Source organism: Tachyglossus aculeatus, chromosome 23 (assembly GCF_015852505.1).
Source record: "Tachyglossus aculeatus isolate mTacAcu1 chromosome 23, mTacAcu1.pri, whole genome shotgun sequence".
Lineage (NCBI taxonomy): Eukaryota > Metazoa > Chordata > Mammalia > Monotremata > Tachyglossidae > Tachyglossus > Tachyglossus aculeatus.
Window position 1 is genome coordinate 31,729,039 of NC_052088.1, and position 27,771 is coordinate 31,756,809.

The 27,771-nt window shown below is 46.4% G+C and overlaps 1 non-coding gene across 1 annotated transcript; it reads right to left on the reverse strand.

The window, feature by feature from the left end:
* Positions 1 to 3,703: 3,703 nt before the first annotated feature.
* LOC119944859 lies at positions 3,704 to 3,841 on the reverse strand. The gene has a single exon (XR_005456005.1). It is a non-coding gene; the product is annotated as a small nucleolar RNA SNORA7 (small nucleolar RNA).
* Between the last annotated feature and the right edge of the window lie 23,930 nt (positions 3,842 to 27,771).

Sequence of the window (27,771 nt, forward strand, 5' to 3'; positions counted from 1 at the left end):
GCTCACAGTATTAATCCCCATTTTTACAGACAAGGTAACTGAGGCACAGAGAAGCTAAGTGACTTGCCCAAGGACACACAGCTGACAATTGGCGGAGCTGGGATTTGAACCCGTGACCTCTGACTCCCAAACCCGGGCTCTTTCCACTGAGCCACGCTGGTCCTCCATCAAAACCAAACATGCTATTTCAAAACAGTTTTCCCCGTGCAAAGCACTGTTCGATGCTCTGGGGTGGTTACAAGGTGACCAGTTTGTCCCATGGGGGCCTCACAGTCTTAATCCCCATTTTACAGATGAGGGAACTGAGGCCCAGAGAAGTGAAGTGACGCACCCAAGATCACACAGCAGACAAGTGGCGGAGCTGGCATTGGAACCCGTGACCTTCTGACTCCCAAGCCCGTGCTGTATCCACTAGGCCATGCTGCTTCTCAAGGTTTCTGTGAAGGCAGCCGGGGTGGACAACAGGGAGATCTCGGGGTGGTCCACCTGGGTCCTAATCCCAGCTCTGCCACTTGTCTGCTGGGTGACCTTGGGCCTCAGTTAACTCATCTGTCAAATGGGGATTAAAACTGTGAGCCCCATGAGGGACATGGACTGTGTCCAATCTGATTAGCCTGTATGTACCCCAGCACTTAGGATAGTGCCTGGATAGTGTTAAGGAAGAGCTTAACAAATGCCATTTAAAAAAAAAGCTAGAGCCTAATGGACATTGATGGGAGGCCAAAGTTAACGTAGTTTTAGTGGTGATGGTATTTATTCAGTGCCTGCTGAGTGGAAGGCACTGTACTCAATACCTGAGGAAGTTCAACAGAAGCAAAAGACAAGTTACCTCCCCACAAGGTGCTTACACTCAAACAAGAGAGACAGACATAAAAATGTATTTATAAATAGTGAAATCAGAATAAATAAATGCTAAAGCTCAATTCTACTAGTATTAACATTGAGCACTCACTTGGTGCAATGCATTGGACTAAACACTTGGAAAGGATCATCAATCAGTGTATTTATTGAGCGCTTTCATGTGCGGAATTCTGTACTACACACTTGGGAGAGTACGGTACAACAGAATTAGCAGACATGTTCCCTGCCCATAACAAAAACAAAGAATGACATGTTTCTTGCCCTTACGGAGCTTGCGTATACTCCAGTGGAGCAAACAGACATAAAAATAGTTACAAATAGAGTAGTCAAGATAAATAATTGAATGTCCAGTTAAATGACATACAAAAGTGTCGTTAGATGAGCATAAATAAATTCTTAAGGGCATAGAGTACTGTGAATTAAGGAAGACTTTCTGGACTGGGTGGGATTTGAGTACAGTTTTGATTGTGAGGAAAGCTAAGCGCTGTCCGATTTTGAGAGTGAGGGAGTTCCAAACCATGGAGTACAGCGTGAAGAAGGAGGTGGCTGTGTCAAAAGGGAGGTGCACTGAGAATGTTAGCTTGGGAGAAAGGAGAGTGAGTTTTGTACCTAGATACAAAACTGCTGACGATAGGGATGAAGAAACAGATAAATCAAGGTAGCGGTTGGGTTGACAGTCTGAGTGGTGGGAAATTAGTTAAAGAAGGTTTGTTGGTGACGGTGGGATTTTAGGAAGGGTTTGTATATGGGAATGGCAGGGGTCTGGCAGATTTTAGTGGGAGGGGAGGAGATTCAGAGAAGGGGGAATGGTGTGAGCAGGAGTTGGGTGGGTGAGATGGAGGAAGTGGGCTTGGAAAATGCAAAGGGTGCGATGGAATTAGCCCCTGAGGAGAGCCCTGAAGCCTGCGGGAAGGAGTTTATATTTGATTTGGAGGGATATGAATTAACCATTGCGGGCTTTTGAGGAGTGAGGTGTCTGAAGAGTGATGATGATAATGATGGTATTTGTTAAGCTTACTAAGTACAAAGCACTATTCTAAGCGCTGGGGGGATACAGGGTGATCAGGTTGTCCCATGTGGGGCTCACAGTCTTAATGCCCATTTTACAGGTGAGGTAACTGAGGCACAGAGAAGTTAAGTGACTTGCCCAAAGTCACACAGCCGATAAGTGGTGGAGCCAGGATTAGAACCCATGACCTCTGAGTCCCAAGCCCCTGCTCTTTCCACTGAGCCACTCTACATCCCTGAATTCTATCCATGTATTATTTCCCAACACTTAGTACGCTGCTTTTTGTGGAGAGTGGAGAGGCAGGGAGGCCAGCCAATCAAACTCAACATTTGAGTGCTTACTGTGTGCAGTGTACTGTCCTAAGCGCTTGTCAGCAAGGAGACAGATACAATTGTCTAGCTGAGATGTGGTAAGTGTTTGAACCAGGGTGGTGGCTGTTTGGGTGGATCTGTGATAGATTTTGGTGGCATAATGGGCAGGAGTTAGCAGTTGGTCGTGCCAGCTGAAAGACCGTGAGGATTCAAGGGGGACCCCAAGGTAGTGGGCTTCAGTTCCATTGAGCTGGTTGGGAGGAGAACAGGGTTTAGGAGAGAAATTCAGTTTTGGACACATTATGTTGAGTTTGAGGTGCTGCCAGGCAAGAGGAAATTGGCTAGCCAGACGGATTGGTCAATCAGTCAGATAATTGGTGTTATTCATTGAGTGCTTACTATGTGCTGAGCACTGTATGAAGCATTTGGGAAAGTACAGCAAAACAGCATTACCAGACACGTTCTCTGCCCATAGGGAGTTTACCGTCTAGAGGTCAGTGCTAGAAATGTAGATTTGGGAGTCATCTGCGGAGGGGTAGTAGCCGAAGACATACAAGCGGGTGAGTCGCCCAAGAGTGTGAATGCAGGAGAAGAAGAGGAGGGCCCCCACAGATTTGGAATGAGAAGTGATCCCCACACCATTTCAAAAGTCTGCCTTCAAGGAGCTTTTGACACTGAGGCTCCCGAGATTTTCACCTGAACCTGGGAATCATCCGTGAAATAAGTCCGAAACAGGCGTTGAAAGATCATTCCATCTGTCCTCTGCCTCTGAGATGACCGCACTTACAAACTATCGTTTTTTAAAAATCTCCCCCTCCCAGAATCACAATATGGGAGGAATGTGGATTTGTGGTTTGGGATAGTCGCTACCATTCCTCTGTGAAAAAAGGGATGCTGCAGAACCAGTGATACCAGTAGAAAGGGTTGTGAGACCTCTCGGAGGGCTTTTCACGAAGAGTCTTGACATCTTCAACTGTGTAAAATAACGACTCCTCTTTGGCCAGAACTGACAGTTTGGTGATGACTGATGGCATCCTCAGATACCGTGAGGACTGTAAGCTCCTTGTAGGAAGGGAAAGTGTCTACCAACTCTGTCGGATTGTTCTCTTCCAAGTGCTTTTTAGTACAGTACTCTGCACACATTAAGGCGCTCAATTAATACCATTGATTTGATTTGATGATAAGATCAAAGAAAATTTGCAAGTAAATTTACTATTAACCAAGACGTCCAGTACTGTGTACCATTTTAAGCCAGAAATCTAGTTTTTTTTTTTAATTTAGCAAATAGAAAGATGTGTTACTGTCTTATGCTGTCGAGTCGTGTCTGACCCATAATGATGCCGTGGACACATCCCTCCCAGAATGTCCCACATCCATCTGCAATCATTCTGGTAGTGCATCCATAGGGTTTTCTTGGTAAAAATCCAGATGCGGTTTACCATTGTCTCCTTCCGCGCAGTAAACCTGAGTCTCGCCCTTGACTCTCTCCCATGCCACTGCTGCCCAGCACAGGTGAGTTTTGACTTGTAGCAGATTGCCTTCCACTCGCTAGCCACTGCCCAAGCTAGGACTGGAATGGAAATGCCTCTTCTTGACTCTCCCTCCCATAGTCGAGACCGGTAGAGGACTGGAAACTCTCCAGGTGCGACTCTGAGAGGTGAAATATAAAGGCATCTTTTCATTTTAATATTAACACAGTCCTTAAGGTGGAAGTTGAATTTTTGGTTTGTTTAGTTTCTGTTGGCTTCATATCACTGGCCACCTCCCGAGGCAATTTTAGGGCCAAGGGATGTGGTCCTCGACTGGGCCATTGAAACAGATGGAGCAGTCATGAGCTTGACATGCTTCTTTTCACCTCGAGAAGCGTCCAAGATGTTAGACTTTAGGCGTGACATTCGTCAAATTGGCCCACATCAGTAATATTTGTCTGACCGATGGTGTTTCACAACAAGTTCTGAGACTCCAGTTTTGCTGAGAGGTGTTTATCTGCATCTGTATCCCATTTCTGGTCTCTGCCAAGAAAGACATTTTGCACAAGTACTGGCCACATTGCACATTGCACAGGCATATTGCTCAGAACTGGGAAATAATAATTAGCAACATATTGAAAAATGCATTCCAAAAAGATCCAGCCAAGCGCAAGAAATGTGACTTTTTCAAGCGTCAGGGTTCAAAGGACCAAACCTCCTTGTTCTTTGCACTCATTGATAAGGTTCGGGATTATGGACACTGGATATTTTTACAGTATTTGCCACCTTCTTACTTTATGCCAATCCAAACTTGCTTTTGAGGCAAGATGATTGTTTCTCTTTTTGGGGAATTTGGAGTCAAACCACTTTGGATGGCTAGCTCACTTCCAAACCTGAGTGACAGCCATAATAGAATGTTACATTCATATACGTGCCGGTATTATCTTCGTCTCCTTGGGCACACACGGTCTGTCCTGGCTCTCCCCTCATGTTACAGTCGTCCACCGCCAGCAGAATATGTAATCACGTGGCAAAATAGCACCAAGAAGAGTCTCAAAACCCAAACTATGTTCTCCAAAATATAATTTATTGTCTTTTTATACATAATAAATGAAATCAAAATTCTTCCGAAAGCAATGTTTTGTTTAATTTTCTCTTGAGCGTTTGTAACGGGCTTGATAGTTCACGACAAGGAAGGCATTGGGAGAGCCTGTTGGGATCAGGTGCAGTTCTGATTGTCGCTGGATAAACGTCTCACGTAAGTTTGCCACCGATTCATCCCCGACAGGCCATTCAACCTGTCCCGCCTCCATCACTTTATTGGCCTCCTTGTTGTCCTCCCCGCCTCCTGTCCCTCCCCACTCCAGTCCATACTTCACTCTGCTGCCGGATCATTTTTCTACAGAAACGTTCAGGACGTGTTTCCCCACTCATCACCTCTCGCCACAACCTGTTCGGGGAAAACTGTTTTGAAATGGCATTTTTGGTTTTGATGGAGGACCGCCGTGGCTCAGTGGAAAGAGCCCGGGCTTGGGAGTCAGAGGTCATGGGTTCAAATCCCGGCTCCGCCAATTGTCAGCTGTGTGACTGTGGGAAAGTCACTTAGCTCCTCTGTGCCTCAGTTACCTCATCTGTAAAATGGGGATGAAGCCTGTGAGCCCCACGAGGGAGAACCTAATCACCTCGTATCCTCCCCAGAGCTTAGAACAGTGCTTTGCACATAGTAAGTGCTTAACAAATGCCATAATTATTATTATTATTATTATTATTATCAGTGACCTCCAGTGATTGCCCTTACACCTCTGCAACAAACAGAAACTCTTCTCCATCGACTTCAAAGCACTCGATCACCTTGCCTACCTCCTATCTCACCTCGCTACTCTCCTACTACAGCCCAGCCTGCACACTTCACTTCTCTAATGCCAATCTGTTCACTGTACCTCCGCTTCATCTATCTCGCCACTGACCTCTCACTCACGTCCTGCCTCTGGCCTGGAACACTTTCCCTCAAGTCCGACAGACAATTATCTTCCCTTCCATCAAAGCCTTAATGAAGCCTTCCCTGACTAAGCCCTCCTTTCCTCTCCCACTCCCTTCTGCATCACCTTGACTTGCTCCCTTTACTCACCCCACATCCTAGCCTCATGGCTCTTAGGTCCATATTGGTAATCTTATTTTTTATTAATGTCTGTCTCCCAATCTAGACTGAAAGCTAGGGAAAGTGTCTGTTATATTGTTATATCGTACTCTCAACCGCTTAACGCAGTGCTCTGTACACAGTAAGCACTCAATAAATATGACTGAATGAATGGCTGGGTGAACCGGGAGTTTTGGACAAAAGGCATGAAGCAGCCAGGAAATCAATTAATCAATGATATTTATTAAGCACTTACTGTGTGCAAAGCATCACACTAAGCACAATATAAGAGTGGGAGACAGTCCCCTGCCCCCGAAGAGCTTAGATTCCAGAGGAGTAGGGACTGTTTGCATGTCAGGGAAACATGATAACCACAATTTGACCTCTCTCCGTGCCTCACCCCCACCATTTCCTTCTCTCCCGGATGTCCCCTGGCTCAACATCGCCCAGAACACCATTGTCGACTGTGCCAACCTGGTGACCTGTGACCTCATCAAGGATGCCCTGCTGAAGGCCGGCCTCGTCGCGGGTGAGTGGGGAAAATGGGTCCTCTACAAACCACCATCTGCTCCTGCCCCTGTACTCCTTACCTCATCTGAATTCAGGGCCCTCTGATGCCCCAGAAAATATTACCAACTGTCACGGTGACCGGAGACCTGGCTCAGATTGACAAATCCAACTGATCCCAATCCCAGCTCCACCACATACCTGCTGCGCGTGAACTTGTGCGAGTCACTTCACTTCACCCTCTTCTGTAAAATAAGGATTAAATGCCCATTCTCCCTCCCCCTTAGACTGTGAGTCTGTTGTGGGACAGGGACTGTGTTTGATCTGATTACTTTGTACCCATCTCAGTGTTTGGCACATAATAAGTGCTAGCGAATACCATCATTATTATTATTATTCCACTTGTTAGAAAGTCCTATCGTGGAGGAGGGGAGGGAGAGAGAGAGAAGGCCCGTGGCTAGCAGCTCATGAAACTCTCTCTACATCAATGTGTCAGGGAGGATAGAAGAGTTGCTGAGAAGAGTGGGAATGGAGGCAGGAGGATGGAACAGCGTTCAAAACAAGCCTCGGTCCACCCCAAATGCCCTCTTATTGTCCCAGAATCCCCCTCCGGGGTAAATTTTGCAAACTGACTTCATTTGTGCCCTGTGTGGCATGGGCAGCTGTCCCACAGAGGATGTTTCTACTTAGGGGTCGGGGGGCTTTTCCTGGATGGGGGAGCGGATGGGCAGAACCGGCCCTCTTTCTCCTCCCAAGGCTGAAAGGCTTCTCTTGTGCCGATCTTACTCAACTTGCCTAATCCCCACCTCCTCCGGACTGTTTAGCTAAATGTCAAGCAGGAACAAGGGTCTGGCGGCGGGAACTGAGAAAGACCATTCAGTGGGATTAAAAAACAATTCCCTCACAGCAAAATGATGAGGCAGCTGGATGTGCAGGGGGAGCTGAAATCAGGCCTTTGTGAGGGAAGCTTCCAAAAACAGGCAGTTTGCTAGCACTGAGGCCGGCCGATAGACCGATCGACAGCCAACTGAGTGTTAAAAGAGTAGGACGTTGTGGAAGAAGCAGTGGAGTCTAGTGGACAGTGCAGGGGCCTGGGAGTATAATTCGGACCCAACCATTTTCTGCTGGGTGACCTTGGGGCAAGTCATTTAACCTTTCTGGGTCTCAGTTCCCTCATCTGTAAAATGGGGATTAAGACCGTAAACCCCACGAGGGACAGGAACTGTGTCCAACCTGATTATCTTGAAACTACCCAGCACTTGGTACAATGCCTGGCGTAGAGTAAGAGCTTAACAAATACCATAAAAGGGAAAAAAAAAGGAAAACAAGGTAATCCAGTCAACTCCTAGTCTCACTGTTGGCCAGGAGATAAAAAATAGCTACCTGGCCAAAGTGCTGGACAGACTTTTCCAACTTAAAGATGGCAGGATTCTCCATTCTGGCTCCCTGTTAACGATCTCTCTCTGCTACATTTAGCAAATAGAAGGCTGCCACAGACTATTGCTTAGGAGACCTAGGTTCTAATCCTGCCGCCTTCATTCATTCATTCAATCGTATTTATTGAGTGCTTACTGTGTGCAGAGCACTTTACTAAGCGCTTGGAAAGTACAATTCGACAACTGAGCACTCCTTCCATCCCTTGTCTGCTGCATGACCTCAGGCGAGTTACTTTGAACTGCCTCTTCAACATAAGCTCAGTATGGGCAGGGAATGTGTCTGCTGATTCTGTTTTATTGGACTCTCCCAAGCGCCTAATACAGGGCTCTGCACAAACTAAGCACTCAATAAATACTATTGATCGATTGATTGTAAACACCTCCGTTGGCCACTCACCATCAGCTGTCCAAAACCAAACCCCAGTCCCGTGATTCTGAGAAAATTGGCGTTATTTGTGGAGCGCTCTCTGTGTGCAGAGCACTGTAGTAAACACTTAAGAGAGTACAGTTCAGAAGAGTAGGTAGACATGGCCCTGCTCTCAACTGTAGGAGCTTACAGATTAGAGGGGGAAGCAGACATTAAAATTAATTTATTATTATCAAATGCCAGCGAGTCATTTCCCTCATAGCGGCTCTATGGATATACTTTCTCCAGAGTGTTCTATCTTCTACGATAATCCGGAACCTTGCTAACCGTTATTCCATTATGGTTTCTATACATGTAGCTTCTGGTCTGCCTTTTCCATGCTTTCCCTAGACTTAGTGTCTTCTACAGAGAATTAATCCTCCTGATGATGCTTCCAAAATAAGCTAATCTTAATCAAGTCACTTGGCCTTCCGAAGACCACATTGGCTCCAAATCCCACTTGTTTGTTTTTCGGGCAGTCCATGGAATTTGCAAAAGCCTTCTCCAACACCACACTTCAAAAGAATCGTTGCTCTTTCTGTCCTGCTTTTCCACTATCCAGCTTTCGGGTCCATACATTGTCACTGGAAACACCATAGAACTGACAAATTGTATTTTTGTGGCTACCGTTGCATCGGCACATTTAATGCTTTTTTTTCTGGGCTCTTCATAAAATTAATTACAGATAGAAAATCTGTATGGGGTGCAGTGAAAGTCAAAGGGTTTAAGGCGTACAGACACGAATGCGTAAGCGACATAGAAGGGAGGGCTTAGTCAGGGAAGTCTTTAATCTCGTTACGGGCTGGGAACATATCTGCTAATCATGTTGTGTTGGACTCTCCCAAGTGCCTAGTACAGTGCTCTGCCCATAGTAAGTGCTCAATGAACACCATTGATTGATTGATTGGAAGTGAGGGGAGAGTCAGAGAAGGCCTCTTGGAGGAGGTGTGATTTTAGGAGGGCTTTGAAGGTGGGGAAAGTTGTGGTCCTTCTCTTATGAAGGGGGAGGAAGTTCCAGGCCAGAGGGAGGACGAGGGCAAGGATAAGAAGGTGATCAAGGTACAGTGAGTAGGTTGGCATTAGAAGAGCAAAGTGAGGGAGCTGGATTGTAGGAGAGCAGCAAGGTTAGGTAGCAGAGTGAGAGCTGACTGAGTGCTTTAAAGCCGACGGTCAGTAACTTCTGTTTGATGCAGGTGTGGATGGGCAACCCTTGGAAATTTCTGAGGAGAGGGGAGATGTGGACTAAGCCTTTTTTTTTTTTAAGAAAAACAATCTGGGCAGCAGGGTGGAGTATGAACTGAAGAGCGGACATGCAGGTCAGCAAGGAGGCTTGATGCAGTAGTCAAGGTGGGATATGATGAGTGCTTGGGTCATGGTGGTAGCTATTTAGGAGGGGAGGAAGGAGCAGAATCTAGGGATGTTGTTTATGAAGGTAGAACCGGCAGGATTTGGTACAGAATGAATACGCGGGTTGAATGAAAGAGCTGAGCTGAAGATAATGAATCGAGGTTATGAGCTTGTAGGGAGGATAGTGGTGTTGTCAACAGTTATGGAAAAGTTTGATGGAGAACGAGGTTTAGGGGGAAACCTACCTTGAGTGGCTGGGAAGCAGCTACAAAATTGTGTCTTCAGATGAAATAGGATGAAGAAAAGTCCACCACCTGTCATTTAGGTGAATCAGTCGATCAGTGGTATTTACAGAGCACTCTGTACAGAGCACTGTACTAAGCAATTTTTAGGGAAATGGTATTTGTTAAGTGCTTTTTGTATGCCAGGTGCATAAGATTGGACACAGTCCACGTCCCACATGGGGCTCACAATATCAATCCCCATTTTACAGATGAGGGAACTGAGGCCCAGAGCAGTGAGATGACTTGCCCGAGGTCATCACACCAGAGACAAGTGATGGAGCAGAATTAGAACCCAGGTTCTCCGACTCCCAAGGCCCGTGATGGCCAGGGTTCCTGATTTGTGGAGTTTCGAAGGGCTTGGTTTCTCAGTTAAAACGCCTCCATGGAAGTTGGTTATTTGAGTTCGTCATTGTTTCTAATTAAGACCGATGAGGGGAAAGTGTCGGATGAAGAGGGATTGGGATCTGGAGCTGGCGCTCTTGCCCTGAGTCCAGGTCCTGGGTGATTGAGATGGCGGCTGCATCCTTGAAATCTGAGCCCTTCCCCTTCGGTTCCAGCTCAGAGTTGCTCTACGGTCCAAAGGTCTGTAGAAGAAAGTGACTATTGGAATCGGGAAGCTCAGACAGCCTCCTGAAATGACGAGCCTTGGCTGTTTCAGAACTTTTTTCGGAACTTTCTCTCCCAGGACTGTCCAGAGAATATTTTACCCTTCAATTTTTAACATGGAACCAGGACGGCGGAGGGGGGAGAATGCAATGAAAAATGCATTTCGACCTGGAAACTCTCAGCAGTTTCCATTTTTTTCCCTCCCGCTCCCTCATCACAATTCACAGTATGGATTACGGAAAGATTAGGCCAAAACAGGGCCTCGTGTCACAGAGGACCCGTCTGGCTTCCCTGTTCCTTGTTGATTTTCAGTGGATGGAAGACAGATGTTTTTTGTTGAATCAGGACTGTAATTTGCATCTGGTTGGACAATGGGCCATATTCTCCGTCCTCCGCACACACAGAACTCCATTGTCAGCCCCGGAGCTTTCTGCAGAGATAAAGGGGAGAGTTGGGTCCAGCTTGAGTCAAATTCAGCTTGCTGCAAGATTTGAAGTGGCCGAGTTACTATCTAGTAGGGAAGTAAAGCAGCCGAAGGCCTTGGATGGGTGTTGGTGTGTTTCCCGAGCTCGGGAGGTGGAGGGATCTCAGACGTCCTGGAGAACTTGAGGTCTGTTTGAAACCCAGAGCCCCAAGTCCTCCCTAAATTGTATCCAGGACTTCTGGAAACCAGGGCTAATGGAAGCCCATGCATTTTTATGCCCTACCTATCTATATCCCTTGGCGTATAATGCAGACTTCTGCTTTCATTTTCAGAGGTGATTTGTCATGGAAATCGTATGTATTGGATGCTTACCGTGTGCAAAGCGCAGCACTGAGTGCTGGGAGAGTACAATAGAGCAATATAGCAGACACATTCTGCTTCCAGGAGAGCATCATCAAAGGTATTTATTGAACGCTTACTGTGGGAGAGTACAATACAATAAAGATTCATTCAATCCTATTTATTGAGCGCTTACTGTGTGCAGAGCACTGTACTAAGCGCTTGGGAAGTACAAGTTGGCAACATATAGAGACCGTCCCTACCCAACAACGGGCTCACAGTCTGGAAGGGGGAGACAGTCAACAAAACAAAACAAAACATGTGGACAGGTGTCAAGTCATCAGAATAAATAGAAGTAAAGCTATATGTACATCATTAACAAAATAAATAGAATAGTAAATATGTACAAGGAAAATATTCATTCATTTAATTGTATTTATTGAACACTTAATAATAATGATGGCATTTGTTAAGTGCTCACTATGGTGAAAGCACTGTTCTAAATGCTGGGGAGGATACAAGGTGATCAATTTGTCCCACGTGGGGCTCAGTCTTAATCCCCATTTTACAGATGAGGTAACTGAGGCCCAGAGAAGTCAAGTGACTCACCCAAAGTCACAAAGCTGACAATTGGCGGAACTGGGATTTGAACCCATGACCTCTGATTCCCAAGCCCGAGCTCTTTCCACTGAGCCACGCTGCTTAATGTGTGGAGAACTAAGTGCTTGGAAAGTACAATTCAGCAATAAAGAGAGATAATCCCTGCCCACACAGGGCGTACAGTCTAGAAGCAGGGAGACAGACATCAAAACAAGTAAAGCAGGCATCGATATAAATAAATAGAATTATAGATATATACACATCAAAACAAGTAAACAGGCATTAATATAAATAAATAGAATTATAGATATGTACATATATACACAAGTGATGTGGGGTGAGGTGGAGGGGTGTAGCAAAAGGAGTGAGTTGGGGCGAAGCGGAGGGAAAGGGGGAGCTGAGGAAAAGGGGAGCTTAGCCTGGGAAGGCCTCTTGGAGGAGGTGAGCCTTCAGGAGGGCATTGAAGGGGGGAAATGTGATTGTTTGGAGGATGTGAGGAGAGAGGGTATTCCAGGCCAGAGGTAGGATGTGGACCAGGGGTCGATGGTGGGATAGGCGAGAATGAGGCCCAGTGAGGGGGTTAGCGGTGGCAGAGGAGTGGAGGGTGCGGGCTGGGCTGGAGGAGGAGAGAAGGGAGGGAGGTAGGAGGGGGCGAGGGGATGGAGAACTTTGAAGCTGAGAGTGAGGAGTTTTTGCTTGCTATAGAGGTGGATAGGCAACACCTGGAGATTTTTGAGGAAAGGGGTGACCTGCCCAGAGAGTTTCTGTAGAAAGATGATCTGGGCAGCAGAGTGAAGTATGGACTGAAGTGGGGGAGAGGCAGGAGGTTGGGAGGTCAGAAAGGAGGCTGATGCAGTCATCTAGTCAGGATAGGATGAGTGATTATACTAACATGGTAGTGGTTTGGATGGAGAGGAAAGGGTGGATCTTGACGATGACTTTTTTTAGGTTTGTGTTAAGCCCTTACTCTGTGCCAGGCACTGTACTGGGGCAGACACAAGCTAGTCAGGTTAGACACAGTCCCTGTCCCACATAGGGCTCACAGTCTTCATTCCCATTTTACAGATGAGGGAACTGAGGCCCAGAGAACTGAAGTAGCCTGGCATGGTGGATAGAGCACGGGCCTGGGAATCAAAAGGTCATGGGTCTAAGCCCGGTTCTAATCCCCATTTAACAAATACCACAATTGTTATTATTATTATTTATTGTGTCATTTCACTTCTCTGGACCTCAACTCCCTCCACTGCATAGTGGTTAGAACATGAGAAGGTCATGGGTTCTAATCCTGGCTCTGCAACTTGTCTGCTGGGTGACCTTGGGCAAGTCACTTCACTTCTCTCTGCCTCAGTTACCTCATCATCATCATCATCATCATCAATCGTATTTATTGAGCGCTTACTATGTGCAGAGCACTGTACTAAGCGCTTGGGAAGTACAAATTGGCAACATATAGAGACAGTCTCTACCCAACAGTGGGCTCACAGTCTAAAAGGGGGAGACAGAGAACTAAACCAAACATACTAACAAAACCTCATCTGTAAAATAGGGATTGAGACTGTGAGCCCCACATGCAACAGGGACTGTGTCCAACCTGATTTGTTTGTATTCACCCCAGCGCTTAGTACGGTGCCTGGCACATAGTAAGCGATTAACAAATACCATTATTATTATTATCTGTAAAATGGGTACCCTGTTCTCCCTCCCCCTGAGAATGTGAGCTCCATGTGGGGCAGGGATTATTCTGATCTGAGTGTCTTATGTCGGCCCTATGAAGAGGGCTTACCTAAGTGCTTAGGGGATGAGGACCAAAGTACATATAGAAGTTTCGAAGTGGCAGTAGAAGGGGGAATAGAATGAGAGGTGAAAGATTAGTCAGGGAAGGCCACCTGGAGGAGCTGTGATTTTAGAAGAGCTTTGAAGATAGGGAGATCTTAATAGTAATCTGCCAGATTCAATCATATTTATTGAGTGCTTAAGGTGTCCAGAGCACTGTACTAAGTGCTTGGGAGAGTCCAATATAATAAACAGACACATTCCCTGCCCACAACGAGCTTACAGTCTAAGAGGGGAGCTTACTTTCTAGAGGCCAGATAGCCATTCATTCTATCATACTTCTAGACTGTGAGCCCACTGTTGGGTAGGGACTGTCTCTATATGTTGCCAACTTGTACTTTCCAAGCGCTTAGTACAGTGCTCTGCACACAGTAAGCACTCAATAAATATGATTGATTGATTGAGCACTCACTGTGTGCAAAGCACTGTCCTAAGCATTTGAGAGAGTATAGTAGGCCTTCCCAGACTGAGCCCCTCCTTCCTCTCCCCCTCCTCTCCCTCCCCATCCCCCCGCCCTACCTTCTTCCCCTCCCCACAGCACCTGTATATATGTTTGTACATATCTATTACTCTATTTATTTTACTTGCACATATTTACTATTCTATTTATTTTATTTTGTTAATACGTTTTGTTGTCTGTCTCCCCTTCTAGACTGTGAGCCCGCTGTTGGGTAGGGACCGTCTCTATATGTTGCCAACTTGTACTTCCCAAGTGCTTAGCACACAGTAAACACTCCATAAATACGACTGAATGAATGAATACAATACAACAATAAACAGACACATTCATTCATTGTCGTATCTATTGAGCGCTTACTGTGTGCAAAGCATTGTACTAAAAGCTTGGGAGAGTACAATATAAGAACAAGCACATTCCCTGCCCACAACGAGCTCACAGTCTAGAGTGGGGGAAAGCCATTAATACACATAAATAGATGAATAAATAAATAAATTACAGATATATACAGCCATATACATATGTGCTGTGGGGCTGGGAGGGAAAATGAAAGAAGGAGCAAGAGCAGTGCAGGAGGGAGTGGGAGAAAAGGAGAAGAGGGCTTAGGGAAGGCTTCTTGGAGGAGATGGGCCTTCAGTAAGGCTTTGAATGGGGGAGAGCAATCATCTGTCCGATATGAGAAGGGAGGACATTCCAGGACAGAGGCAGGATCAATCAATCAATCGTATTTATTGAGCGCTTACTGTGTGCAGAGCACTGTACTAAGCACTTGGGAAGTCCAAGTTGGCAACATATAGAGACGGTCCCTACCCAACAGTGGGCTCACAGTCTAGAAGGGGGAGACAGACAACAAAACATATTAACAAAATAAAATAAATAGAATAGTAAATATGTACAAGTAAAATAAGTAGAGTAATAAATATGTACAAACATATATACAGGTGCTGTGGGAAGGGGAAGGAGGTAAGGCGGGGGGGATGGGGAGGGGGAGGAGGGAGAGAGGAAGGAGGGGGCTCAGAAGAGTAGCGAGGTGAGGTAGGAGGGGGCAAGGGGATGGACTGCTTTAAAGCCAAGGATATGATGATGATGGTATTTGTTAAGCGCTTACTATGTGCCAAGCACTGTTCTAAGCACTGGGGTAGATACAAGGTAATCAGGTTGTCCCACGTGAGGCTCACAGTCTTCCCCATTTTACAGATGAGGTAACTGAGGCACAGAGAAGTGAAGTGACTTGCCCAAAGTCACACAGCTGACAAGTGGGGGAGCGGGGATTAGAACCCACGACCTCTGACTCCCAAGCCCGGGCTCTTTCCGCTAAGCCACGCTGCTTCTTGTGAAGGGGGAGGGAGTTCCAGGGAAGAGGGAGAGCGCAGACCAAGGAGTTGAAGGCAAGACAGGCCAGAGCGAGGCACAGTCTGAAGATCGGCTCGAGAGGAGTGAAGTCTGGGGCCTGGGCTAATCAATCAACCATATTGATTGAAAATTTTCCGGGTGCAGAGCACCGTACGAAGCAGTCGGGAGAGTACGATATAGCAGAGTTACTAGGCGGGTTCCCTGCCTGTAACAAGCTTCCCTGCCTGTAGAGAAGCAGTGTGGCTCAGTGGAAAGAGCCCGGGCTTTGGAGTCGGTGGTCATGGGTTCAAATCCCGACTCCGCCGCTTGTCAGCTGTGTGACTTTGGGCAAGTCACTTAACTTCCCTGTGCCTCAGTTACCGCATCTGTAGAATGGGGATTGACTGTGAGCCCTCTGTGGGACAACCTGATTACCTTGTATTCCCCCCAGTGCTTAAAACAGTGCTGTGCACATAGTAAGCACTTAATAAATGCCATTTAAAAAAAAAAAGCTTACAGTCTAGTGGGGTTGTTTTGGAAGAGGAGATTAGAGAGGCTATAGAGGAGTGGAGAGATGGGAGTAAAATGGTGTTTTTTAAAAAATGAGCCGGGCAGTGGGCATGAAGTATGAGCCAAACTAGCTCTCTTTCTCCCTTCAAAGCCCGACTGAGAGCTCATCTCCTCCAGGAGGCCTTCCCAGACTGAGCCCCCTTATTCCTCTCCTCCTCCCCATCCCCCCGCCCTACCTCCTTCCCCTCCCCACAGCACTTGCATATAGTTGTACATATTTATGACTCTATTTATTTTACTTGTACATATTTACTACTCTATTTTATCAATGATGTGCTTATAGCTATAATTCTACTTATTCTGCTATAATTCTACTTATTCTGACAGTTTTGACAACTATCTACATGTTTTGTTGTCTGTTTCCCCCTTCTAGACTGTGAGCCCGTTGCTGGGTAGGGATCGTCTCTATATGTTGCCAACTTGTACTTTCCAAGCGCTTAGTACAGTGCTCTGCACACAGTAAGCGCTCAATAAATACGATTGAATGAATGAATGAACTAGAGAGGGGAGAGGCAGGAGGCAGGGAGGTCAGAGGCTGATGGAGTAGACGAGAAGAGAGATGACAAATGCTTAGACCAGTGTGGTGGCAATTTGGTTGTCTGTCAGTCAGGTGTATTTATTGAGTGCTTACTGTGTGAGAGCACTATTCTAAACACTGGGGAGAGTACAATACAACAATAAACAGGCACATTCCCTGCCCACGGCGAACTTACCGTCTATAGGTTGGAGAGGAAGGAGTCTAAGATCCCTCTAGACTGTAAACTTGTGGACAGGGACTAGGTCTACCACCTCCGTTTATTTTATATTCTCCCAAGTGCTTGGAACAGTGTTCACATACAGTAAGCACTCAATTAATACCCTTGATTGACTGAGAAAAATCTGGAGATGTCTCTAGATGCTGCCAACTTGGACTTCCCAAGCGCTTAGTACAGTGCTCTGCACACAGTAAGCGCACAATAAATACGATTACTGTACTGTTGTGAAGAAAGACCTGTCGGGATTTGGTGATTGACGAATTTGAGGGTTGAAAACAAGAGAGAAGTTTAAGATAATGTCAGCGTTGTTGGAATGAAAGAGGATACCGAGAGGAAGGTTCGAAAGCAGAGATATAGGCCGTTTCCCCATTTCTCTACTTGCCGCATTAGCACGGCAAGTAACTAAATTTTCTGCAAACAATAAAGAAGGGACTGCCAGTCACACAGGAGTCCTTTCAACCACCCTTCCACACGTGGCTTAGTGGGCAGAGCACAGGCCTGGGTGTCGGAAGGGCCCGGGTTCTAATCCCAGCTCTGCCACTTGTCTGCTGTGTGACCCTGGGCAGCTTGCCTCAGTTACCTCATCTGCAAAATGGGGCTTTAATACTCTGAGTCCCAGATGGGACAGGGACGGTCCAACCCGATTATCTTGTATCTACAAGATACGAGAGAAGCATCTAGAAGTATCTAGAGAAGGAGCGTGGTTCAGTGGAAAGAGCAAGGGCTTTGGAGTCAGAGGTCATGGGTTCAAATCCCTGCTCCACCACTTGTCAGCTGTGTGATTTTGGGCAAGTCACTTCACTTCTCTGTGCCTCAGTTACCTCATCTGTAAAATGGGGATTAAGACTGTGAACCCCCCTGTGGGACAACCTGATCACCTTGTATCCCCCGAGCACTTAGAGAAGTGCTTTGCACATAGTAAGTGCTTAATAAATGCCATTATTATTATTATTATTATTATTACCAAAGCACTTAGTACAGTGTCTGGCACATAGTAAGCACTGAACAAATACCACAATTATTATTATTAATAAACATCATATTAAACTAGAAGCTCCCTATAGAATTAGGCCAGGGGCTCTGTCCGACTAGTTTCTTGACTCTACTTCAACATCTAGCCCAGTACTTGGCACATAGTAAGTGCTTACCAAATACTATTATGACCCTTTGGTCATCTGGTGTTCACCCTATCCTCAGCCCCTCGGCGCTGTTGTCTATATTCTTACGTTATTTATTTATATCCATGTCTGTCTCCTCCTCTAGACTGTAAGCTTGTTGTGGGCAGGAAACGTGTCTAACAACTCTGTTGCATTATGCTCTCCCACATGCTTAGTTCGATGTTCTGCCCTCAGAAAGCGTTCAGTAAGTACCACTGATTGATTTACTATTATTTGAAAATGAACCACAGTGAGACACTAATAAATTACACCTGAAGGATTTAAAATATTGCGAAGTGGGAAAGGAGCTTGTTGTCCCTAGGGTTATTTTAGGGCAAAAGGCATAGATCGTAAGATCAAGATTCTCGAACTTCATCAGAGAATGAGGCTACCCAATCATTTTAACCTAGAGGGTTCTCACTGCAAGGGTGTCATTTTTGCAAATGAATCACTGATCCTCAGGGAACATTCTTGCAACTTGGGGTCACGCAGATCAATCTTGATGAAAAAGGAACATCTACTTTTTATTCCTGACGAGGGACTTAGGAATCATATGCTGGCCCCAAGAACCTTCACAGGAGATCAGCTCTCAGTACACATCTCACCACCGAATAAGCACTTAATATTTCTTTCTTATAGTATCTGTTAAGCGCTTACTATATGCCAGGCACTGTACTAAGTGCTGGGGTAGATACAAGGTAATCGGATTGTATCTGTCCCACACAGTATTCATAGTTTTAACCCTCATTTTACAGATGAGGGAACTGAGGCACAGAGAAATGAAGTGACTTGCCCAAGGTCACCCAGCAGGCAAATGGCAGAGCTGGGATTAGAACCCAGACCTTCTGACTCCCAGGCCTGGGCTGTATTCACTGGGCCACACTGCTTCCCATTGATAAATAAATACCATTACTCAGGACAAGGTATTTGAAATAATAATAATAATGATGGCATTTATTAAGCGCTTACTATGTGCAAAGCACTATTCAAAGTGCTGGGGAGGCTACAAGGTGATCAGGTTGTCCCATGGGGGGCTCATAGTCAACCCCCATTTTACAGATGAGGTAACTGAGGCCCAGAGAAGTGAAGTGACTTGCCCAAAGTCACACAGCTGACAATTGGCGGAGCTGGGATTTGAACCCATGACCACTGACTCCAAAGCCCGTGCTCTTTCCATTGAGCCACGCTGCTCTCATACAAGAAAAAAAGATGTTTTTTTTAAGCACTTACTATGTGCCAAGAACTGTTCTAAGCACTGGGATTATCAGATTGGACGCAGTCCCTGTCCCATGCGGGGCTCACAGTCCTAATCCCCATTTTACAGATGAGGGAACTGAGGCCCAGAGAAGTGAAGTGACTTGCCCAAGGTCACCCAGCAGGCCCGCGGCAGAGCCGGGGTTAGAACCCAGGTCATTCCGACTCCCAAGCCCGGGCCCTATCGACTACGCCACCAAAGAATCAATCAGTCAATCAGTCATATTTATTGAGCGCTTACTGTGTGCAGAGCACCGTACTAAGAGCTTGGGAAGTACAAGTTGGCAACATATAGAGGCGGTCCCTACCCAACAGTGGGCTCACAGTCTAAAAGAAGTACTTGTTCCCCAGCAGCCCTGCTATTGACTTGAGAAATTTGGACTGTCTGGAGGTGAGGGGGCAGGTGGAGAAGGGAGCAGTGACTCAATCCAAGATGCTTTCTCCTCAGTTGCGCTAACAAAGCGGGAGCCTAGTGGCCTCGGAGATGCAGTGTGAAGCCAGGCCCTCCCTCCCTCCCTCCCTCTCTCGCCAAGTCCGAGGGGAGACGGTGAGGAGAACTGGAAGGGAATCACGGGGGGCCGAGGAGGAGGTCAAGCTAAAAGAGAAGTGCCCTCCTTTGACCTTTGCCCTCTGGTCGTCCGTAACCGGTTGAGCACTCGGAGAGGGCAGGGGGAGCCTGGCTCTGGCCTCTAAACCCAAATAAGCAGATTCAAATGCCATCCGTCCTTCTCTCGAGGCTTTGGAGCTGCTCTGTTTGCTCTGACTTGAAATCGCGGACTCGTTCCAGGAGACCTGCGGCTGGTTTTGTTATCCCGCCAATTCATTAGAAACAGAACCGTTCCTGGCCGCGGCCCAGCTCGGCTGACATCAGTTCCACAGTAAAAGAAAGGCAGAGCTGGGGGCCCTGGGAGTCAGTGGGGAAATGGGGGTGGCGGGGGGGGAGGGGAGGAGGGGGAGGAGGCTCAGAGGGGCTTACACGTCAGCAGAAAAGTTTAGAGAGTTGCAAATAAAGCCCAGCCGCGGAGAGTTCCTCCGACTTACCGGGTTGTCGGGGGATAAGATGAGAGGCCCCAGCTGTGTGGATCGAATCGAACGTCCAGATGCGACCTCTTTGCCCGGAAAAGTCCGGACGATCCGGGGCGGGAGTCTAGCTAGGGGACTTGTTGGGGAAGCACCCCTCCTTGAAGAAGGGCAAAGTGGATCAGGAGTTCCATGAGGGACCCGACTGACCGGCCCAACGCCTTGCACCCATTGCAGTTTCCTTTGTGCTCTTTAACCCTGGCTCTGCCTAGTCTGAATCCTCCGACAAACCTTCCCCTTTTCTCCACATGGTGCTTTTCCCCACTAAGGTCTTCCAAAGTCACTTCATCATCAGTCTAGTATGTTTTAGAAGAAGCTTCCAGCAGGCCAGATGTAGAATTGAGTAACTCCAGCGCTGACCCTTGGCCCTCCCTCCTTGCTTTTATAGGACACTTGGAAAGGCCAGGTTTCAGCCGGGGGGGTGAGGGGTGGGGGGCGGGAGATGGTTTGCTTTTGGACACTGCGAGCTGCTCTTGACGTGGCCCTGTCCTCCGTAATAATAATCATAATAATGGTATTTCTTGAGTGCTTACTATGTATCTTGCACTGTTCAAAACACTGGGGTGGGTATAAGATCATCAGGTTGGACACAGTCCCTGTCCCACATGGGGCTCACAGTCTTCATCCCCGTTTTACAGATGAGGTCACTGTGACCCAGAGAAGTGAAGTGACTTGCCCAAGGTCCCACAGCAGACAAGAGGCAGAACTGGGATTAGAAGCCAGGTCCTTCTAAATCCCGGGTTTGGGCTTTTATCCACTTGGAGAAGCAGCGTGGCTCAGTGGCAGGAGCACGGGCTTTGGAGTTAGAGGTCACGGGTTCAAATCCCAGCTCCGCCAACTGTCAGCTGTGTGATTTGGGGCAAGTCACTTAACTTCTCTGTGCCTCAGTTACCTCATCTGTAAAATGGGGATTAAAACTGTGAGCCCCCCCACGGGACAACCTGATCACCTTGTAATCTCAGCGCTTAGAACAGTGTTTTGCACATAGTAAGCGCTTAACAAATACTATTATTATTATTATTATTATTATTATTATTATTATTATTATTAGGCCATACTGCCTGTGGACGTCTATCCTGAACCTTCCCTTCACTGGCAACAGCAGAGGCTCGAACTCTTTTGGGATGCAGAAAACTCTCAGGTCTGGGAGTCAGAGGACCTGGGTTCTAATCCTGGTTCTGCCCCTCCCCCCCCCCGTTTTTTTAATGGAATTTGTTAAACACTTACTATGTGCCAGGCACTGTTCTAAGCACTGAGTAGGTTGTGTACTTCCCAAGTGCTTAGTACAGTGCTCTGCACACAGTAAATGCTCAATAAATATGATTGAATGAATACAAGCTAATAATAATGATGATGATGGTATTTATTAAGAGCTTACTATGTGTGAAGCACTGTTCTAAGCGCTGGGGGGATACAAGGTGATCAGGTTGTCCCACATGGGGCTCACAGTCTTAATCCCCATTTTACAGATGAGGGAACTGAGGCACAGAGAAGGGAAGACTGTGAGCCCACTGTTGGGTAGGGACTGTCTCCATGTGTTGCCAACTTGTACTTCCCTAGCGCTTAGTACAGTGCTCTGCACACAGTAAGCGCTCAGTAAATACAATTGATGATAAATACGATTGATGATGAAGTGATGTGCCCAAAGTCACACAGCTGACAATTGGCGGAGCTGGGATTTGAACCCACAACCTCTGACTCCAAAACCCGTGCTCTTTCCACTGAGCCACGCTGCTTCTCATAATCAGATTGGACACAGTCCCTGTCCTACCCGGAGCTTGCAGTCTTAATCCCCATTTTACAGCTGAGGTAACTGAGGAACAGAGAAGTTAGGGGACTCGCCCATCCGACATCACACAGCAGACAAGTGACGGAGCTGAGACAACCTGGGCAAGTCATGTCACTTCCCTGGACCTCCGTTCCCTCATCTTCTAGACTGTGAGCCCACTGTTGGGTAGGGACCGTCTCTATATGTTGCCAACTTGTACTTCCCAAGCGCTTAGTACAGTGCTCTGCACACAGTAAGCGCTCAATAAATACGATTGAACGAATGAATGGATCTGTGAAATGGGGATTCGATAGCTGTTCTCCCTCCCATTAGACTGTGAGCTCCCTGTGGGATAGGGACTGCATCCCACCTGCTTACCTTGTATCTACCCCAGTGCTTAGTACAGTGCTTGGCACATAGTAAGCGCTTAAGAAATGCCACCATTATCATTATTATTTTCAGTCTGCGCGCCACGCTGGTGGGACAAGGGTCCCTGCAGGTCACCCAGCCTTTTCCCTCACCTTCGGGGGAGAAGTAGCGGCATGGCCTAGTGGACAGAGCCCAGCCGTGGGAGTCATAAGGACCTGCATTCTAATCCTGGCTCTGCCACGAGTCTGCTGTGTGACCTTGGGCAAGTCACTTAACATCTCTGGGCCTCAGTTACCTCATCTGTAAAATGGAGATTAAGAGTGTGAGCCCGATGTGGGACAGGGGCTGTGTCCAACCACCTGTATATATGTATATATGTTTGTACATATTTATTACTCTATTTATTTATTTTACTTGTCCATATCTATTCTATTTATTTTATTTTGTTGGTATGTTTGGTTTTGTTCTCTGTCTCCCCCTTCTAGACTGTGAGCCCACTGTTGGGTAGGGACTGTCTCTATATGTTGCCAACTTGTACTTCCCAAGAGCTTAGTACAGTGCTCTGCACACAGTAAGCGCTGAATAAATATGATTGATTGATTGATTGTATCCCTCCAGCGCTTAGAACAGTACTTTGCACATAGTAAGCGCTTAACAAATACCATTATTATTATTATTAACTTCTATCTACCCCAATGCTTAGAACAGTGGTTGGCACATAGTAAGTGCTTAACAAGTACCATTCTTATTATTCTCATTATTCGTATTAATATTAATCCCAGTCATTTCCTCTCTAGGGGCAGGGGAGAAATAGGGGCATGCTAAATGCTTACTCATGCTCTTTCTCAAACAGTAATTAGGGAAATTACTAGATTTCTAGACTGTGAGCCCCCTTCTAGACTGTGAGCCCACTGTTGGGTAGGGACCGTCTCTCTATGTTGCCAACTTGTACTTCCCAAGCGCTTAGTACAGTGCTCTGCACACAGTAAGCGCTCAATAAATACGATTGATTGATTGATTGGAAAGCAATGAATTCTACCTGGAGAATCCTTAGGAATACCATTTTTCCTACTCTCTCTCTCTTCTGCATCACCTATGCTCTTGGCTCTGTACCCTTTAAACACTTGATAGTTCCCTCACCTCAGCACTTTCGTACACAGCCATCATTTACCTTCATATCTGTCTCCTCCTCTAGACTTCAAGCTCCCTGTGGGCAGAGAACGTGTCTACCAACTCGATTGAATTCTCCCAGCCGTTTAGTACTGTGCTCTGCACACAATATGCACTCTCTAAATACCATTGATTGAGTGATTGAGAGTCACTGAGTTAGAAGGTGAACCTGAATACTGCTTCGTTGCCTCGCTGGGATGGGGTCTTCCATTGGAAACCTGCGAGCAGGATTTGATTATAGTGGTAGTGGTTTGCGCAGAAATGATCACACGCTTTTTTCTTTGCTAGTCAAATTTCCGCTGGGGTATGGAGTGTCATGGGTGATTAAGAGGTCAAGGTCGTGTCTCACTCTGAAAGGTATGCAAAGGGATTTTGTTGTTATTTAAGGACTCATTTCTGGCCGAAGTGGTGGAGTAGAGTGCCATCAGGAGTAGAGTGGCAGGTGATTATCTTGATAATAATAATAATTATTATTATGGGTAGGGACCGTCTCTATATCATCAACATATGATGTTACTCATCAATCAATCAATCAATCATATTTATTGAGCGCTTACTGTGTGCAGAGCACTGTACTAACTCTATATGTTGCCAACTTGTACTTCCCAAGCTCTTAGTACAGTGCTCTGCACACAGTAAGCGCTCAATAAATATGATTGATTGATTGATCATTACTCTATTTATTTATTTTATTTGTACATATCTATTCTATTTATTTTATTTTGTTGGTATGTTTGGTTCTGTTCTCTGTCTCCCCCTTTTAGACTGTGAGCCCACTGTTGGGTAGGGACTGTCTCTGTATGTTGCCAATTTGTACTTCCCAAGCGCTTAGTACAGTGCTCTGCACATAGTAAGCGCTCAATAAATACGATTGATTGATTGATTGATTGATTGATGATGGTGCTATTTGTTAAGCACTTAATATGTGTCAAGCACTGTTCTAAGTGCTGGGTAGATACAAGCTAATCAGGTTGGATCCAGTCCCTGTCCCCCATAGGGCTCCCCGTCTTAATCCCCAATTTACAGATGAGGGAACTGAGGCACAGAGAAGTTAAGTGACTTGCCCAAGGTCACACAGCAGATAAGTGGCAGAACTGAGGTTAGTATCCAGGTCCTTCTGACTCCCGAACCCGTGCTCTCTCCACTAGGCCATGGTAGCCACAGTAGTCTGTGCTCCCTATGCTAGCCCGTTATTTTTGAGAAGTTTTATGACTTCAGCGTGACCTTTTTGCAGAGAGTCCCAGGTGGTTCTTCTAGCAGTAACCTCAACACCGGCAATGTAATCTTGGCATTCTCCTCATCTCCTCCTCCTTTTCCAACCCCTGCTATTCAGTTTGTTGTCCAATCCTGTCAGTTCTCCAGTTCTCGCTCTACAACATTTCCAGAATGTGCCCTTTCCTCTCCATCCAAACTGTCACCACTCTGGCCCCATTTGTACATATTTATTACCCTATTTATTTATTTATTCATTTTACTTGTACATATCTATTCTATTTATTTTATTTTGTTAGTATGTTTGGTTTTGTTCTCTGTCTCCCCCTTTTAGACTGTGAGCCCACTGTTGGGTAGGGACCGCCTCTATATGTTGCCAACTTGTACTTCCCAAGCGCTTAGTACAGTGCTCTGCACACAGTAAAGCGCTCAATAAATACGATTGATTGATTGATTTGGCATGAGTTTCCTCTCTCTGACCGCCCTGCCTTCCAGTCTCTTTCTTCCCTTTCCTGTCCATACTTCAACCTGCTCCCCGGATCATTTTTCCAAGACATCATTCTGCGCATTCATTCACTCAGCCGGATTTATTGAGCACTTACTGTGTGCACAGCACTGTACTAAGCACTTGGAAAGTAGAATTCAGCAACAAATAGAGACAATCCCTGCCCACAACGGGTTTATAGTCTAGAAGGGGGGAGACAGGCACCAAAACAAGTAAACAGGCATCAATAGCATCAATTGTCTTCCTGCTCCTCAAAACCCTCAATGGTTGCCTCTTTCTTTCTACCCCAGATAGAAATTCCTCGCAGTCAGCTTGAAGGCAGTCAGTTGTCTCCTACTCCTTTTAGACTGTGAGCCCACTGTTGGGTAGGGACCGTCTCTATATGTTGCCAGCTTGTACTTCCCAAGTGCTTAGTACAGTGCTCTGCACACAGTAAGTGCTCAATAAATATGATTGATTGATTGGCCTCCTCTGTCAGCCACTACACCCCGCCTTCCCACACTTCATCTCTCTCCAGCCAACCTATTCATCGTGCCTCGTTTTCATTTCTTCCACTGTTGATTTCTTCACTTCACTTCTCTGGGCCCCTGTTCCCTCATCTGGAAAATGGGGATTAAGACTGTGAGTCCCATGGGGGACAGGGATTTGTACATGGCCCATTGCTTAGAACAATGTTTGGCTCACCATAATCACTCAAGTACAATAATTATTTATAATTATTCAACTTCTCTGTGCCTCAGTTTCCTCATCTGCAAAATGGGGATTAAATCCTATCTCTCTCCTACTTAGATTGTGAGCCACATGTGGGACAGGGACCGCGTCCAACCTGATAAACTTGTATCTGGGCTTGGAACGGTGCATGACACATAGTAAGCCCTTAACAAATACCATAAAATACGATAAAAAAGAAAACTCGATCCAGAGAGCATGAGTTCTAGTATCAGGTGGGGAGTAAATTGCAGGGCCTCCAGGCAGGCAGCTCCTGCCCTATCAAGAAGGCTTCTAGTCAAGAAGCCCCCACTATTAAGAGGGCTCACTATCAAGAAGCAGCATGGCTCAGTGGAAAGAGCACAGGCTTTGGAGTCAGAGGTCATGGGTTCGAATCCCGGCCCCGCCACATGTCTGCTGTGTGACCTTGGGCAAGTCACTTAACTTCTCTGAGCCTCAGTTCCCTCATCTGTAAAAGACTGTGAGCCCCACGTGGGACAACCTGATCACTTTGTATCCCCCCCAAGCCCTTAGAACAGTGCTTTGCACATAGTAAGCGCTTAACAAATGCCAACATTATGTATTTATTATTATTTATCAATCCAGCGTATCCTTGGGAAGCCCCCCTCTGGAATCAGCCCCCTGAATAATAATAACTGTGGTATTTGTTAAGCGCTTACTATGAGTTGAGCGCTGTTCTAAGGGCTGGGGTAGATACAAGCTAATCGAGTTGGACACAGAGCCCGTCCCACATGGGGCTCACAGTCTTCAGCTCCATTTTACAGATGAGGTGACTGAGGCACAGAGAGGTGAAATGACTTGCCCAAGGTCACGCGTCAGACAAGTGGCAGAGCAGGGATTAGGACTCGGTCCTCCTGACTCTTAGGGCCGTGCTCTATCCACTAAGCAATGCTGCTTTTCTGCTGCCCTTTCCCCTACTGTCAGGGGAAGAGGGGAAGGAGGAGGAGGAAGAGCTTCAAGACCCTGCTGAGAGCTCACCTCCTCCAGGAGGCCTTCCCAGACTGAGCCCCTTCCTTCCTCTCCCCCTCATCCCCCTCTCCATCCCCCCCATCTTACCTCCTTCCCTTCCCCACAGCACCTGTATATATGTATATATGTTTGTACATATTTATTACTCTATTTATTTATTTATTTTACTTGTACATATTCTATTTATTTTATTTTGTTAGTATGTTTGGTTTTGTTCTCTGTCTCCGCCTTTTAGACTGTGAGCCCACTGATGGGTAGGGACTGTCTCTATATGTTGCCAACTTGTACTTCCCAAGCGCTTAGTACAGTGCTCTGCACACAGTAGGTGCTCAATAAATACGATTGATTGATTGATTGATTGATTGATTGATTGATGAGTAGCTCTGCTTCTGGAAACCTCGTTGATTGGCATGTTTCAAGGAATGACTCTCAGACATTTCTCAAGCGGTTGCTCCTTCCAGAGGCTGGTCACGATGCAGCCACTTGACCGCAATCAGTTCACCTCCGAACCTGAATTTGAGGGTCGTCGGCTGAATCGATCACCGCTTTCAATAATAATAATAATGGCATTTATTAAGCGCTTATTATGTGCAAAGCACTGTTCTAAGTGCTGAGGAGGTTACAAAGTGATCAGGTTGTCCCACGGAGGGCTCACAGTCTTAATCCCCATTTTACAGATGAGGTAACTGAGGCACAGAGAAGGTACGTGACTTGCCCAAAGTCACACAGCTGACAATTGGAGGAGCCGGGTTTTTCCTCTTCCACTTCTTCCCTTCCGGGTTTTCCATCCTCCCTCTACATTCCTATCCCTTCCTAATCTTCTCCTTACTACCTCTGCCCCCGTGCCAGGTTTTTCCATCGGAATGAGCGAGGGA